Source organism: Marmota monax, unplaced genomic scaffold (assembly GCF_021218885.2).
Source record: "Marmota monax isolate L192 unplaced genomic scaffold, Marmota_monax_Labrador192_F-V1.1 WCK01_AAM20220418_F8-fsc00022, whole genome shotgun sequence".
NCBI lineage: Eukaryota > Metazoa > Chordata > Mammalia > Rodentia > Sciuridae > Marmota > Marmota monax.
The window spans coordinates 18,920,012-18,934,756 of record NW_026695215.1 but is presented as its reverse complement, the minus strand read 5'-3'; the positions used below and the strand labels follow the sequence as shown (position 1 = coordinate 18,934,756).

Below are 14,745 nucleotides of genomic sequence, written 5' to 3'. Positions count from 1 at the left end.
CTGTGCCCTGTCCTTGTATGTCCAGATTCTAAAGAGGCAAACTTGAAGATACTTCATTCTTCATGATAAGCAAAATTCTTAGACCACTAAAATGACCCACACACTTATATAATCCCCTTTCCTTAAATGTAGGAGAGATCTGTAGATATAATGAAATAAATTTCCTATGACTATTACATGGCAAGATTCCTGCCTATGCAATTAAGATCATTGATCAGTTGAATTTGGCAAAAAGATTATCTGGGTAAACCTGACCTAATCAGGTAACTTTTAAATACATTCTTAAAGGGGAGTCAGAGGCAGAAGAGTCAGAGAGAATGGTTCCTGATTCCAAGCAAAAGCAAACAGCCATTCTGTAAACTGCTGCCTATATGGCCACATAGCAAAGAACTGAGAGCAGTTCCTGGCTAACAACTAGGAGGAAGATGGGGACTTCAATCATATAGTCACAAGGAAATTGGTTCTGCCAACAGGTAGTACCCTTAGAAAAGGACCTGAGCCACAAATAAGAATTACAGCTACACATGATACCTTCATTTCATCCTGATATTATTAGAGTCCAGCTATACCACACCGAAATTCTGACCCATGGAAACTGAAATAAATGGGTGTTAAGCTACTAAGTTTGTATTATGTTATGCATCAGGACAAAACTAATACACACTTCTCAGTAAGGATATAAGCCAAAGAAAAAGGGAAAGGCATTTTCTTTCCCCAGAGTGCATTATATCTCCTTATATAGCGCTGAGATTATGAAATTATACAGGTCTACAATCAAAGAAAAAATATCACAACTATATAAATTTGTGTAAGTTTTAAGTTCTAACACTTTAATAAAAAAGGCTTTTGCATGTATCTTGATAATATCCACTAGATTACTCCCATTTTCGAGACGAGGGAAGTAAGACTCAAAAAATAAAATCCTGAAGACTATAAACCATGGGAATGTTCCAAGTTAACTTCAGCTCAGATTCCCTCTCCCATATGCTACAATTCCTTAAGGAGTGTAGAAGAGCCATTCAAATGGACAGTAATTGTAGTGCTCTCTTCACAGAGGTAATCCTAGTAACAATTTTCCATATTTCACATCTACTTAATTCCCTCTAGCTTTTTCAGAATGTTAAAACTAAAGTGGACACAGAAAGTATTCTACTGAAAAGTAGTTTGCTTGTAAAAGGGACCACTGGTAGACCACTTATCTCAATAAATTTGGTTTGCTCAAAGTACGTTTTTAAATTTGTAGGAAAAAAAAATAGCAACACATCTGTACATTTCCTAGAACTTTGGGTACTAATTTGTGACACATTATCAAAAATCAAAAGCAAGGAAATAACATTTCTGGTTCTTTTAGTATTTCCCTATTTGGTCAAAAATTTTAAGTCTGAATTCACACAATATAGAAAACATGTAACAACATATTATACAAGAAAGGAGTCATTCTTATTTTCCACTCTTCTGTACATTTCCATGAGCGCTTCAACATCAGTTTGCAATTTTCTTAAAATATGGAAAACTGAAGGTAGGGAGTCACATTCAAATTCCACCTAAGATGCAATCACACAACTTTATGCCAATTGAGGTACTTTCGCAAACACTATTTTTGCAAAGCTGCAAAACAAAGTCATTTCCAGTCACAACCCCGAGAAAGAATAAACTACATCCACCCTCTTTAACACCAAATTTAACAGCAGATAATTAGGTATCACAAACAGCACTGTTTTTGCGTCTACAAGCTTCCAAAACCATCCCATGACTTATACGCCTGGGGCACGACTGTATGCAATGTGAAGAGAATCGATAACATTTCAAATGTGGGTAGATGGGGTGACGTGACAATCCTAAAAATATGAAAATTTCTTGGTCCCTACTGCACACAAGCGGCACCCAGTTCGGACCCTGCGAGTGGGGCTCAGGTCCAACTCCAGGCTCTCCAGTTTCCCAGCTCTTCACCCCGCCCCCACCACGAGAAAGGAGGGAAAACAACTTTTATTGGCCTCGTCTCCCGGGAGATTGGCAAACTAGCGGGGCAGTGCTCGGGCCGGGACACGTTTCGCCGGGAGGCCCCCGTCGGGGGCGGGGAAGGTAGATAGCGGGAAAGCCCGGCTTCGACGCCCAATCACCCCCAGTCAACAGCCTTTGCCCCACCCCGCCAACAAGAGGCCTGGGCCAGCCGCCACGCCGAGCGACCCCCAGGCCCCTCCGCGGAGGCGAGCTCGTCGTCATGTGACGCCGCCGCCGCTAAAACACCGCAGAAACGCAGGGCGGCGGAAGGCATTCGCGCCAGCCCGCCTCGGCCCGGCCCCGCCGGGCGCGGGCGAGTCCCGAGAGCCTGGGCGGGGGGGCGGAGGGCGGGCTTGGCGGCGGGCCCGAGCGCGCCACAAAGGCTTCCGCGCCTGTCGCCGTAGTGCCCGGGCGGGCGGGGGCACAATTTTCGGGGCCAGCGGGAGGGGTGGGCAGAGACGGGAGCGCTGGGGTGTCCGCCGCACCCACAGCCGCCTCCCCGGGAGCTCGGACGGCCCGCGACCGCTGCGCCCCGCACAGGCCCGCGCGGCCTCCCTCCCCCGCGCGGGGCCCGCGCCCGGCCCGCCCGCTCCCCGCTCGCGCTCTCTAGCTCTCTCCCGGCCTCCATCTTGGATCGGCGCTTCCAGCCCCCGCGCCGCTGCCGCCGCATTCCCCCTCTTTCCCGCCCCCCGCCGCCGTCGCCGCCGCCCGCACTCACCTCAGCTGCCCATCCGGGCGCTGCCGGCCGTCGACCTAGTTTCCCCCCAAAAGTCTCCGGTGTGTTATTCCCGATGTGGGGGGGTTGTTATGGGGTGGTCGCCGGGGGTTCGGGAGCGGGGGCCGCGCCTTCAACGGAGCTGCAATCCTAACCCGCCATCTGGTGGCATTTTCCACACGCCAATGGCGCCGCTGCAGACTTGGGTCCGGACCGCCCTCTGCTGGCCGCGGTGCTCACTGCCTTGCTGACGGGACTGGCCTGCCCGGAAAGGGGAGGGAGCTGAGGCGCGAGCTGGGGGCCGCGGCGGGGGCGCGCGCAAACGCTTTCCTGAGGGGATTGCGCGCACGCGCACCAGCGGGGCGGGAAACGTGGCCGCTGCGTGGCGGCTCCGCCCCCGCATGGAGCGCTTGCCCAGCTCCGCCAATTGCGAGCGGCGGAGAGCTCTGGATGAGGCTGCTGTGGACTGTTCGTGGGCCACCCGCGGCGGGCGGAAGGACGAACACTGGCGCCTGCGCGTCCCACTCGCAGAGCTGCCACCCGCCATTTTTAGAGCTGCTCGGAGACCTGGGAAGGAACCCGCCCCCGTTTCTTCACCCAGGCCCCTCCCCAGGTCGGGGGCTAGCTCTTCCCTCCCTCTGCTCCAGTTTCCCGCTGCCCGCCAGGCCTGCTGCGGAAACGGGAGGGAGCGGTCGCTCGGAGCCCTGCTCCAGCCCCTCCCGGTCTTAAGGAGAACTCCAAGCTTTGCTTTGTATTAGCGATTTATTGTTGGGGAGGTGCTTTCCTCGAGCCTAGGGGAGTAGGTTCCCAGAACTGTTTGGGACCTCCCTCGCCACGGCTCTGGACGGAACACTGCCCGCTCCAGGCCGATTGGCGTCGTCCTGCCTCTGTGTAGCAGTCTCTCCGTGGTGCCGGCTTTGCATAAGGCGGCAGCATTGGCTAGTTAGTGAGCCGGGAATGCAGCTAGACTGGGAAAATAGAGACTCAGCTTTGGAATTCGGTTTCTCCTACTGCAACCTAGTAGTATTGTCAGTGGTTCTGAAATGGACGTGAGACTCTTAGCCCTCCAGTGGGCTAGGGACAAAGTCACTACCGTGAAATCTTGACCCAGCTGTTTTGTTGGACCCCACAGCTTCCCTTGCTCTCTACCTGCCTATCCCTGACCATGGCTTCTACCTTTCACCTGCTTCCAACTTTTTACAACAAAAGCGAATCCTTACTCTCCCAGGTCATCAGCCCATTTGTGACTCAATTCTCCATCAGAATAGCCTGCTCTGTTTCCAGTATTACCTTATACTCGCTCAACTCCATTATATTCTTGAGGGCTAATCTCTAGTTATCATCCTTGTTCCTGGTTTCTGTTAGGCGTTGGAAGGTGGTGTGTGGTGGCTTTTCACTGAAGGAAGTCGGGTATGAATTTGTGACTGGACTTGCATAGATTTTTAGATAACACTATTTATAGATACATATTTACTAGTCTCTGGTTGACTTCCTATTGTTACTCTGCAAAGCCTGTTTCTAGCTTTCCTTGTTAAAAGTGCCAGTCCCAAACCAGGCTAAATAGATGACTTCGTCTAGTTTCCTGGGCTCAAAGCTGTGCAATTCCAACAATGGGTTGACATTCTCTCCATCTTCAGACATCTGTAACCATGATCCCGACCAGGATCTCAAAATTTCTCAGCAAATTAAGGCATTCCCTCTGCCCGTCTCTCCACAGCCTATCCTGCCTAAATGATGTGTAATGATGTGTGTCCTGCTTTTCAAGTTCCTTGTTCCATTACTATTTTCCTATAGTGTTACATCCTCAGTATTCAGTATTTTATTCTCTGGCTTCTTCCTTCTGTTTTTCAAGTTTCCATTGTCTTAAAGGAAAAAAAACAAAAAACAGTGCTGTCTGTTCCCTCCAGTTACTATCAACCTTCCTTCACAGTTAACACTTCTCAATCCCTGGATCTATACTTACCTGATTTACTGGTCTCTGATTCCTTTTCTAACTTCACTTCAGTCTTCCATCCTGTAGTTCAACCCCTAGCTCTCTGTTACGTAATACATTCTTTCTCTTGAAAGTCTCCCCAAAATTATTTTTTTAATCTTCCTACCTTTTCCTCACAGGTACTTTCCAGGAAGCTCCATTGCAAAATTAAGCATTTAAAATAATTAATTCTCTAAGACAGGCTCAGTGTTACCTGCCTGTAATACCAGCTACTGGAAGGGTGAAGAAGGAGAATAACAAGTTTTAGGCCAGGTTCAACAATGTAGTAAGACCCTGCCTCAAAAGCAGAGGAATGAAAGAAGGGCTGGGGATATAGTTCTGCAGTAGAACACCCCTGGATTCAATCATCAATACTGGAAAAATAAACAAACTAACATTTTATTTCTCTTATTTGAACATTCTAATCTCCTAATAACATTGCGATTTCAGCATAGTGCAGTGATTAAGAACATGGACTCTGGAACCAGACTGTTCTGGAAAGCTGTATGACTTTGGGCAGATCTCTGTGTCTCAGTTTCTTCATCTGTAAGATGGAAATAGCAATAGGATTGTTGAGTATTAAACTATTTAATATATTAAAATGTCATCTGTAGCCAGGTATGGTGGTACACACCTATAATGGTAGTTTCTCCAGAAGCTGAGGCAGGAGGATCACAAATTCAAGGCCAACCTTGGGCGACTTAGGGAGACCCTGTCCAAAAATTAAAAATGAACAGGCCAGGGGTATAGAGCTCAGTAGAGTATTTGCCTAGCATGTGTGAGGCCCTGGGTTCAGTCCCCACCTACCACCACCATCAAAAAAATCCATTTGTGTTATTACAGTGATAATATTTTGCTAAGTATTTTTTAGCTTCTCTCCTCCCCCTCAGCCCTTTACCCCTCATCTCATGCAGGCAGGGCCTCTTGAGGCATGTGCTATACCACTGAGCTATATTCCCAGCCTAGCACTTTAAAAAAAAAATATTTAAAAATTATCCAAGAGCATAAATAGTCAACTTTCTAAGTATGTAGAAACCTAACATGTTCTTTATTTTGCCCTCACACAAATTGAACTGGTGTTTGTAAATAATTACGTAATCCCCAGGTTCTAAATTATAAGGTCATACTTGACTTTTTTTTTAACCTGAGTCCCATCATATCCTAATTCATTCAGATCCCTTGCTTTTTTTCTGCAGCCATCTTCATCAAAGCCCTTCACTCCCTATCTCTTCCCATTGCCTTACACCACTGTTGTAATAGTTACCTGAACAGTTCAGATCCTTCATTTTCCTCCCTTTAAAAAAAAAAAAAAAAGCAATATTGTATACTTAAACAAAAGGTCTCTGTAGTTTCTTATGGATTATAAACTATCATCTAAAATACGTAATGTGGGGTCTGGGGATGTGGCTCAAGCATGCTTTTAATCTCATCTACCACCACTTTGTCTGAATATAGTTAAGAATGGAACTCAAGGGCTGGGGATGTGGCTCAAGCGGTTGCACGCTCACCTGGCATGCTTGTGGCCTGGATTCGATCCTCAGCACCACATACAAACAAAGATGTTGTGCCCGCCGATAACTAAAAAATAAATATTAAAAATTCTCTCTCTCTCTACCTCTCTCTTAAAAAAAAAATGTTTAAAATACGTAATGTCATTCAAGGAATGCCTTGATGTTTTTTCCAGTTTATCTCTGTTTTGTCACAAATTCTTCATACCAGCTGATTTGGTCTGATCAATCATAAATGTAAGCAAAAGGCAGATTCATTCATCCTTTAGCTATTTGGTAAAGTAATAGAGATTCCATAACATGATGAATTCATTGCAGGATTACATATTTCCCAGAAGCCTCTGCTTTTAAGAATTTCTTAAGATTCCAAATCCCTTGGCAAAAATTTTCAAACACGGCTTTTTTCATTAACAGGTCATAGATATGCTTGAAATATCAAAAAGAAGGATATGCCTTTTAAAATACATGCCATTAGACCTTTATTTCAACTCAGTCTCTTGGCCCACCTCATCCAAAGTTGACATTTAAAATTACAAACAGAAAAATGCATTCCATATTCTATGAAATTGGTAGACATTGAAGAGGAGTTTCTATGGTTTATTTTAAAAAGACTTTTTATATACTATTGTCTTAAATTGCCTTTGATATTTTCCTTGCATATATACCAAATCATAATGTGTCTAACAATGTATTCGATCTAATTAACCAATAACATGAGGAACTTTGTTTTATAACACAAAGAACTAGTTTGTGACTCTATAGAGAGTATGATTCCTTGAAAACTTTTGCCTTTTTCCTCTCTAGATAATGTTAGCTCACAAAACAATTCAGTTCTGCTTAAAATTAAGAGATTCAATCAACTTTTTAAAAATATTCTTTAGTTTTTAATAGACATTTATTTTATTCATTTATTTATATGTGGTGCTGAGAATCGAACCCAGTGCCTCACACATGTCAGGCAAGCGCTCTACTACTGAGCCACAATCCCAGCCCAAGATTCAGTCAACTTTGATGATGATAATGGTTATGTTCTTTTCACATAAAGGCATTTTAAAGAAATATTTTTATGAATTATTCTTCCTTTACACTACTTTTTTGCAGATATAGTTCCAGATGCAGCTACTGAATATTTAGACCAAAGAAACGTGTTCTGTCATCTGACCCTACTTCCTTATCCCTTCACTTTTATCACTTTCACAAACCCTGTGTTTTGGGGATCATGACAACTTCCTCTTTTTTATTTCCCAAATGAAGTATTCTTACTTAATATTTTTTCACTTGGTTACAGGAAATTTGATGTTGCTTATATTTTAAAAATCAGATCCTCAGCACCACATACAAACAAAGATGTTGTGTCCGCCGAAAACTAAAAAATAATAAATATTAAAATTAAAAAAAAAAAATCAGAAATTATTTTCCTTTTTCTACTCTTGCAATTAAGATGTGATGCCAGTTGGTGGCAGTAATATGCCATGGTGTCCCCTACCAGTCCATAATTGGGTTAAATCATGAATTTTTTTCCTTTTTTTTTTTTTTAACTCAGAACATAATTCCTTCCAAAAATGACAAATCAATTCTGCCTCAAAGTTTATAATAAGATGTATCCAAATTACCTTTCCTTTTAGAGTCAATAACATGGTTGCAGACAAAGTTCTATCCCTAAAAATGTAGAGGACCACAACTACTCAGATATTAAAAAAAAAAAAAAAAAGGAAATAAATCCACAGGCAGAAGACTGGAACTAACATGGGAAGAAACTAACGGTTTCCACACGTTATTTAAGGTAGAGATTAAAGTATCAGTAGAACAACAATTTGCTTAGTCCAAGTTTTAGTCCAAGTTTCTTGGTGTCCTTGGAATTTCCACCTCATTGCAAAAGGCCTGGCCCACTTTTGGAAATCATCCTTGATCAAATAAATGTCTAAGACATTGTTTCCATACACACAGAGAAACCAATCTAACAGACAGTTTAGCATAGCCCTGTCACAAAATAAAAATTAAAAAGGGCTGGGGATGTAGCTCAGAGGTAGATTGCTCCTGGGTGCCACAGTCTGGCTGGGCACAAATGCCGCAGTCTGGCTGGGCACACAATCACGAGCCACCACACAGCTTGTAGATTCAAACAGCAACTCTTTATTCCCGAACTCACACCAGCCGTCTACAATCACATTCTGGGGAAATCCACGTTCTCTGCCCAAATCCACGTTCTCTGCCCAAATCCCCCTCCACTGGGCTTCTATCTCCAAAATATACTGTCTGAATCCCGTGAGAACTCAAGGGGAACTCAGGCAGCAGGATACGCCCTATTCCCAGCAGGAATAATCTTAAACCTTAAACCTGGAACCTAAACTGGGAACGCCCTAAACACGATTGTCTTAAAACCGGGAACACCCTAATCTGCCTTGGTCCTTGAGCAAGGTCACGTACATTCAATGTCACTGCAACATGGGGTACGCTGGCAAGGAAATTGTCATACCTACTTGGCTAATGGCTCCCAGCATCTCCCCCCTTCTGATTAATTAAACAACAAGCAATGTGGCTTAAGGACCGTGCCTGGTAGGTTGTCCAATTCAACATATGGTTCTTACCCGTCATCGGAAAACTGACCTTTAGGCGTCAGCCTCCTGTCTTAGGTTGATACCACTGCAATTGAATCATACCCGTCACTGACTACCGGTCCAGCATACAGCCATACTTGTGGATAGGTCTATGCACCAGTGGGGGGGTGAGGTTCTTTGCCTCACCTCTGTTGGCCCCCAAATTTGGCCTTGGTGCCAGTGGGGGAGTGAGGTTAATGTGGCTTATGGACCGTGCCTGGTAGGTTGTCCAATTCAACATATGGTTCTTACCCGTCATCGGAAAACTGACCTTTAGGCGTCAGCCTCCTGTCTTAGGTTGATACCACTGCAATTGGATCATACCCGTCACTGACTACCGGTCCAGCATAAGCCATTGGCCCCCAAATTTTAGACCATCACTAGCAGAAGGGAGGAGGATACAGAAATGCCACGACACCAAGCCAATTGACGGCTCTTTGGGAAAAATTGCATCACTGGTGACACCATCAGCAAAGATATGCTAGCATTACCACAATTCGCTGCACCAAACGATAGTTACATAGTCCAGGCAAGTTCTGCAAGCAGTTCAAAGCAGAGGAATCTATCAATATGTCCATTTCCTCCCAAAATCCGTTTCCTCCCCAAAGTAAGTTGACTCTTTGATTGAGCATTACTTGTTGAGTTCTTCACCGGCACTGGGATGGAGATAGGAATTCTGGCAATGATGCTAAAGAGACATTATCCTGAAAATAATTATTAAATATAATGAAAAGGAAAGGTGAAAGTAAACAAACAGATCTGTTAACCACCTTTAAAAACAATCCTTAACAGCTGTTTACCTAATTTAAATTAAACCATTTAAATCACGTGAATAAAAAAAATAATAATAATTCGGATCCATTTTTTCATGAGCGCTCCTCATATAAGAAATATGGACATACGCACATACAGACATACAACACAAAACACAAGAGTGTACACAAACGTAAAACACATAAGAAAATAGTAAAGGCCTTGTAGCTTTACCTAGGTGAAATCTCCATTGCAATGTTTAAAAACTCCACAGTCAAAAAATAAAACTGATCAGAAAAACATTAACCTAGGTTTGTATGAGCTCAAAAAATAAAAATAGAACCTTATGATGTGGAAAAATGCAATAATAAAATAGCTATTGAAAAAAGCATCCTGGTTAATCACTGTCGCAGATGTAAGAATGGCCAAGCTGGAGTTCTGGATATCAGCTGTTATGGATTTGAGTCAAATCATCTTCTTTTCGATCTGTAGAAACTGTTTTAGTTAATCTCTCTGGAATCCAAATGGGCTGCTGTTCTCCCTGTGGAAAAACACAAACAGACCCCCGACTCCAGACAATCACTGGGTCAGGACCTTTCCATTGTCCTGTTAGAATATCTTTCCAAAGTACTTTAGGCTTATGTACATTTTTGGATACATATGCCTTTCCGCAGCACTAAGTCCTGATGAATCCAAATTTAAAAAGTTTAGAGTAAAAAGGGTTATTTTAAGTTTATCTTTGGGGGATATATACCCCTTTCCAATTCTCTCTTTTTGCTTTAATAAGTATGTCTGTATCTAATAGTTGTCTTAGCTTTTTGCATTTTCTACCTGAAATACCTTACTTGAATCCTATTATCTTCTCATTTTTTTTAAGCAATGCCTTTAAGATTAACTAAGCTTCTTTCCTCCATCATGAAGGCATTTTAACCACCTTCAATTTAATCTTTTAAAGCCTTTTAATTATCATCTATACTGTACTTTTAAATGTACTTTTTCACCACCTACAACTTCACTCTTTTAAACGAGGCTTAGATTTTGTTTAAATCGCTTTAATGTTAGTTTACATGGCTGCCCTTCAACCAAAGGCTTTTTTTTTTTTTTTAACTCCATTGAGAAGCTTTGTCTCAATCTGCCATGTACAAATATCTTTTTCTTCTTTCTTCCTTTCTCAAGCTTTTAAAGTAAGTCTAGTTTCCTCAAAATCTTTTTAAATGGCATTTACAACTTTTTACTTTACCACACAGAGATTATCTCATCTAGAAACATTTCTTTTTCCTTTAACCTTTTATATTAAAATATATTCCCACATCTTGAATCTTTTTATATCTCTTTTTTAACTGTTAACCCTTTTTATAAATTTACATTCTGAAACAACTCTTATAAAATTTCTGATTTAGACAAATTACTCCACTTTAATAAGATGAAAGACTTTCATGTTTTTTATGATACTATAATACTATAATTGAAACCCAACTGAAACTTCTTATACTCTTTGTATATAAATTACACATGATAGAATCTTAACTCTTAGTAACCTTGTTTTAGCAAAGACACAGACCAAAGCAATATTAAACCTTTTTTCCATTCACCAATTTATGAAAACACACATGCTTAAATATATTACCTTATGTAACTTAATAAGTAAAGAGTGGTTGATGTTTCAACATTTTAGCTTTGTAAATTAATCAGAACTTTGTAGAAACCAAGATCTTAGACAAGTGTAGCAAACAGAACTAGCCATCTCTTTCTTGTTGAAGAAAAATCCTTCTACAGGATACCATGGTGGTCCCATTGATATACTTAATAACTCGTCTTTAAAAAGCCATGGGCTACATTTTTGTATTGTATCAACATATGCCCTAATTGTTCTTGGTCTCACTGGGGTGCCTCCTTCCTCTAACAATTTCTCTTGCTCGGAGGTGAACAACTTCAAACCTTGAGTCAACCATTTTCCCCAGTTTGCCTGAGAAAGTTCTAGGAACAAGCAACTTGAAATAAAAACAAAATAAGTCAAAACAAGAACACATTGTTTTTTGAATTGGTCACCCATTCTTTCGCTCTTCTTCAGGGGTGAGAAATTTCACTTACCTTTAAGCTTCAGAAGTTCCCCGCACGGGCCGCCAAATGCTGCAGTCTGGCTGGGCACAAATGCCGCAGTCTGGCTGGGCACACAATCACGAGCCACCACACAGCTTGTAGATTCAAACAGCAACTCTTTATTCCCGAACTCACACCAGCCGTCTACAATCACATTCTGGGGAAATCCACGTTCTCTGCCCAAATCCACGTTCTCTGCCCAAATCCCCCTCCACTGGGCTTCTATCTCCAAAATATACTGTCTGAATCCCGTGAGAACTCAAGGGGAACTCAGGCAGCAGGATACGCCCTATTCCCAGCAGGAATAATCTTAAACCTTAAACCTGGAACCTAAACTGGGAACGCCCTAAACACGATTATCTTAAAACCGGGAACACCCTAATCTGCCTTGGTCCTTGAGCAAGGTCACGTACATTCAATGTCACTGCAACATGGGGTACGCTGGCAAGGAAATTGTCATACCTACTTGGCTAATGGCTCCCAGCACCTGGGTTCAACCCCCAGTATCACAGAAAAAAAGAAAGAAAAGAAATATTAAGTTTAGTTGGTCAGTATAACTAAGTTTGAATCTACTTTCATTCAGAAGCCCCAAGGCATTGTCTAGTACTCAGTGAAACTGAATGGGAGTATGAATTGATTTTTTTTGTTGTTTGCTTGCTTGCAGTGCTGGGGATGGAACTCAGGGCCTCATAAACAAGTACTCTACCTAGCCCTGGATTAAAAAGTGTTAACAAACAATAAAATAAATCTGTTACTGAGTACCGTATGATAAATGAGAGGATGAACAATTACAACAAAAGCATTCCAACAACCCTCTCTGAGCTTGACAGCAGGAATGTTCAACCTGTTTTCCTGGATTTAATAGATGAATAGTTTCTTAATTCCTCATCATTATCAGATGTTTACCCTTCCCACCAATATAAATCATCTCTGGGTAAAATATTTTATGGAAACATATCTAAATGATTTTCCTATGATCTTTCACTGCATCTATTTTATAACCAGGTTTATTTTGTAAAAAGAACTTTTATTATAAATATCACATGCATATGAATGACCTATTGAAACAATAAAAAGTGACTTGCTGTTATGGTTTAGATGTTCGGTGTCCCCCAAAAGGTCAAACCTGTGAGACAGTGCAAGAAGGCTTAGAGGTGAAATGATTGGATTATGAGAGCCTTCATCTTGACTATGGTAATGGTTTAACAGGTATACATACATGAGGAATGGAACTGACCGTCTATGGACTGAGACCTCCGAAACTGTAAGTCCCCAAATAAACTTTTCCTCCTCTAATTGTTCTTGTTGGGTCTTTTAGTCACAGCAGCAAAAAAAAAAAAAAAAAGATGACTAAAACACTTGCCTATCTCTTTACTCTTGTTCTTAATTCTCCCCAGAGGCAACCACTGTTATCTGTTTCCAAAAGCTTTTAGGCTTTCTCTTTAATCTTAGTGTTCCTAGGAAAGAAAATATAACTACAAGTTATCAGGATCAGAATTGCAGACCTTTCCTTCTAAATCAATGTAAACAATCAATAAATAAAATTAAATATAAATACCTTCTGTCAATGACACTGAGGTAGACGTATATTGAGTAGCTATTGCCATTTATGACAGACATTTGTTATTTTGTTGTTTTTGGTGCAATTTTATGGATATAGGATTAACACAATAAATTACATATAATTAAAGTTTATAATTTGATGAGCTGTAACATGTATGTATACCCATTAAACCATTACCACAATCAAGATGACAAATATATCATCTCTAAAAGTTGCCTCATTGGCCTTTGTAAACCATTTCTCTTCCTTTATTCATCCCAGGCAACCACTCATCCGCTGTCTGTCCACTGACCTGCTTTCTGTTATTATAGGTTAATTGAATTTTCTAGAATTAAAAAAAAAAATGGAATAGTAAGTACAACATGTACTAGGTTTGGTTTGGTTTTGCTTTTTTGTATTGTTTCTCTACTCAATATAATTATTTTGAGTTTCATCCATGTTGTATTAAACATTCATTCCTTTCCAGTACTGCTGTGGTACTCCTTTGTATGATCATACTACAGTTTGTCAGTGTACCTACTGATGGACATTTGTATTCCAGTTTTGTCTTATAGTAAAGCTGCTGCAAACACTTAGACATTGTGATTATGCATTACCTGATCTGGTCTTGAGGTAAACTAAAATAGCTGTCTACAAAGCTAGGGCCTTCAGAAGCCAGAGAGGTAATATACAAAAGTGGGAAGAGGGACAGACATAATAAAAGCAACAATTTAAGCTCTGTGATGAACGGTGAACTGGCACTAGGCCTCCACACTGGGAGGGGTGGACACTGAGATCTCAAAGAGGAGAGCTCACACCCAGTCTAAAGTCAGCAGCTGCTTCTCAGAGCCAGCTGATAGTCGCCACCCTAGCCAGTGTTGCCAGACCTTTTTTTTTTTTTTTTTTAATCACCCAAAGAGCTGTCACAAATCCAGATTTCATGTGAAGTTTCTCAGGGTGTTTTGTTTTGTGTTTGTATTTAAGATAATATAATTTTCCTCCATTCCCAAGTATGGAAACAAATGAAAAATAAGATTTAAAAAAATCTGACAGAAATCAAAATATTGACTTGTATAAAAATCCTGATATTGGGCTGGGGTTGTTGCTCAGTGGTAGAGCACTTGCCTAGCATGTGTGAGGCACTGGGTTCGATCCCCAGCACCACATAAAAATAAACAAATAAAATAAAGGTATTGTGTCCATCAACAAATAAAAAAAATATTTAAAAAAAATCCTCTCAGTGGTAGAGCACTCGCCTCACATGTGGAAGCCACTGGGTTCAATCCTCGGCACCACATACAAATAAAATAAAGGGGGCTAGGGTTGTGGCTCAGTGGCAGAGTGCTCACCTAGCATGTATGAGGCACTGGGCTCGATGCTCAGAACCTCATAAATGTAAAATAGAGATATTGTGTCCACCTAAAACTAAAAAATAAATATTTAAAAATCCTGATATTTACTTAATTGGGTATTAAATATAAGCAGTTCCTTGATTTATTCTTTCTGCTTTTGATCATGTTTGAAATTTTTTTAATAAATAAAATTTATAAAAAATT

General features: G+C 41.3%; 1 protein-coding gene across 1 annotated transcript in view; it reads right to left on the bottom strand.

Moving 5' to 3' along the window:
- Stag1 (STAG1 cohesin complex component) overlaps positions 1 to 2,933 on the bottom strand; it is a 360,527-nt gene extending 357,594 nt beyond the window's left edge. The window contains exon 1 of the mRNA XM_046431592.2: positions 2,720 to 2,933. The gene's annotated coding sequence lies outside the window, so the exon portion shown is untranslated. The remainder of the gene's footprint in view (positions 1 to 2,719) is intronic.
- Positions 2,934 to 14,745: the final 11,812 nt, after the last annotated feature.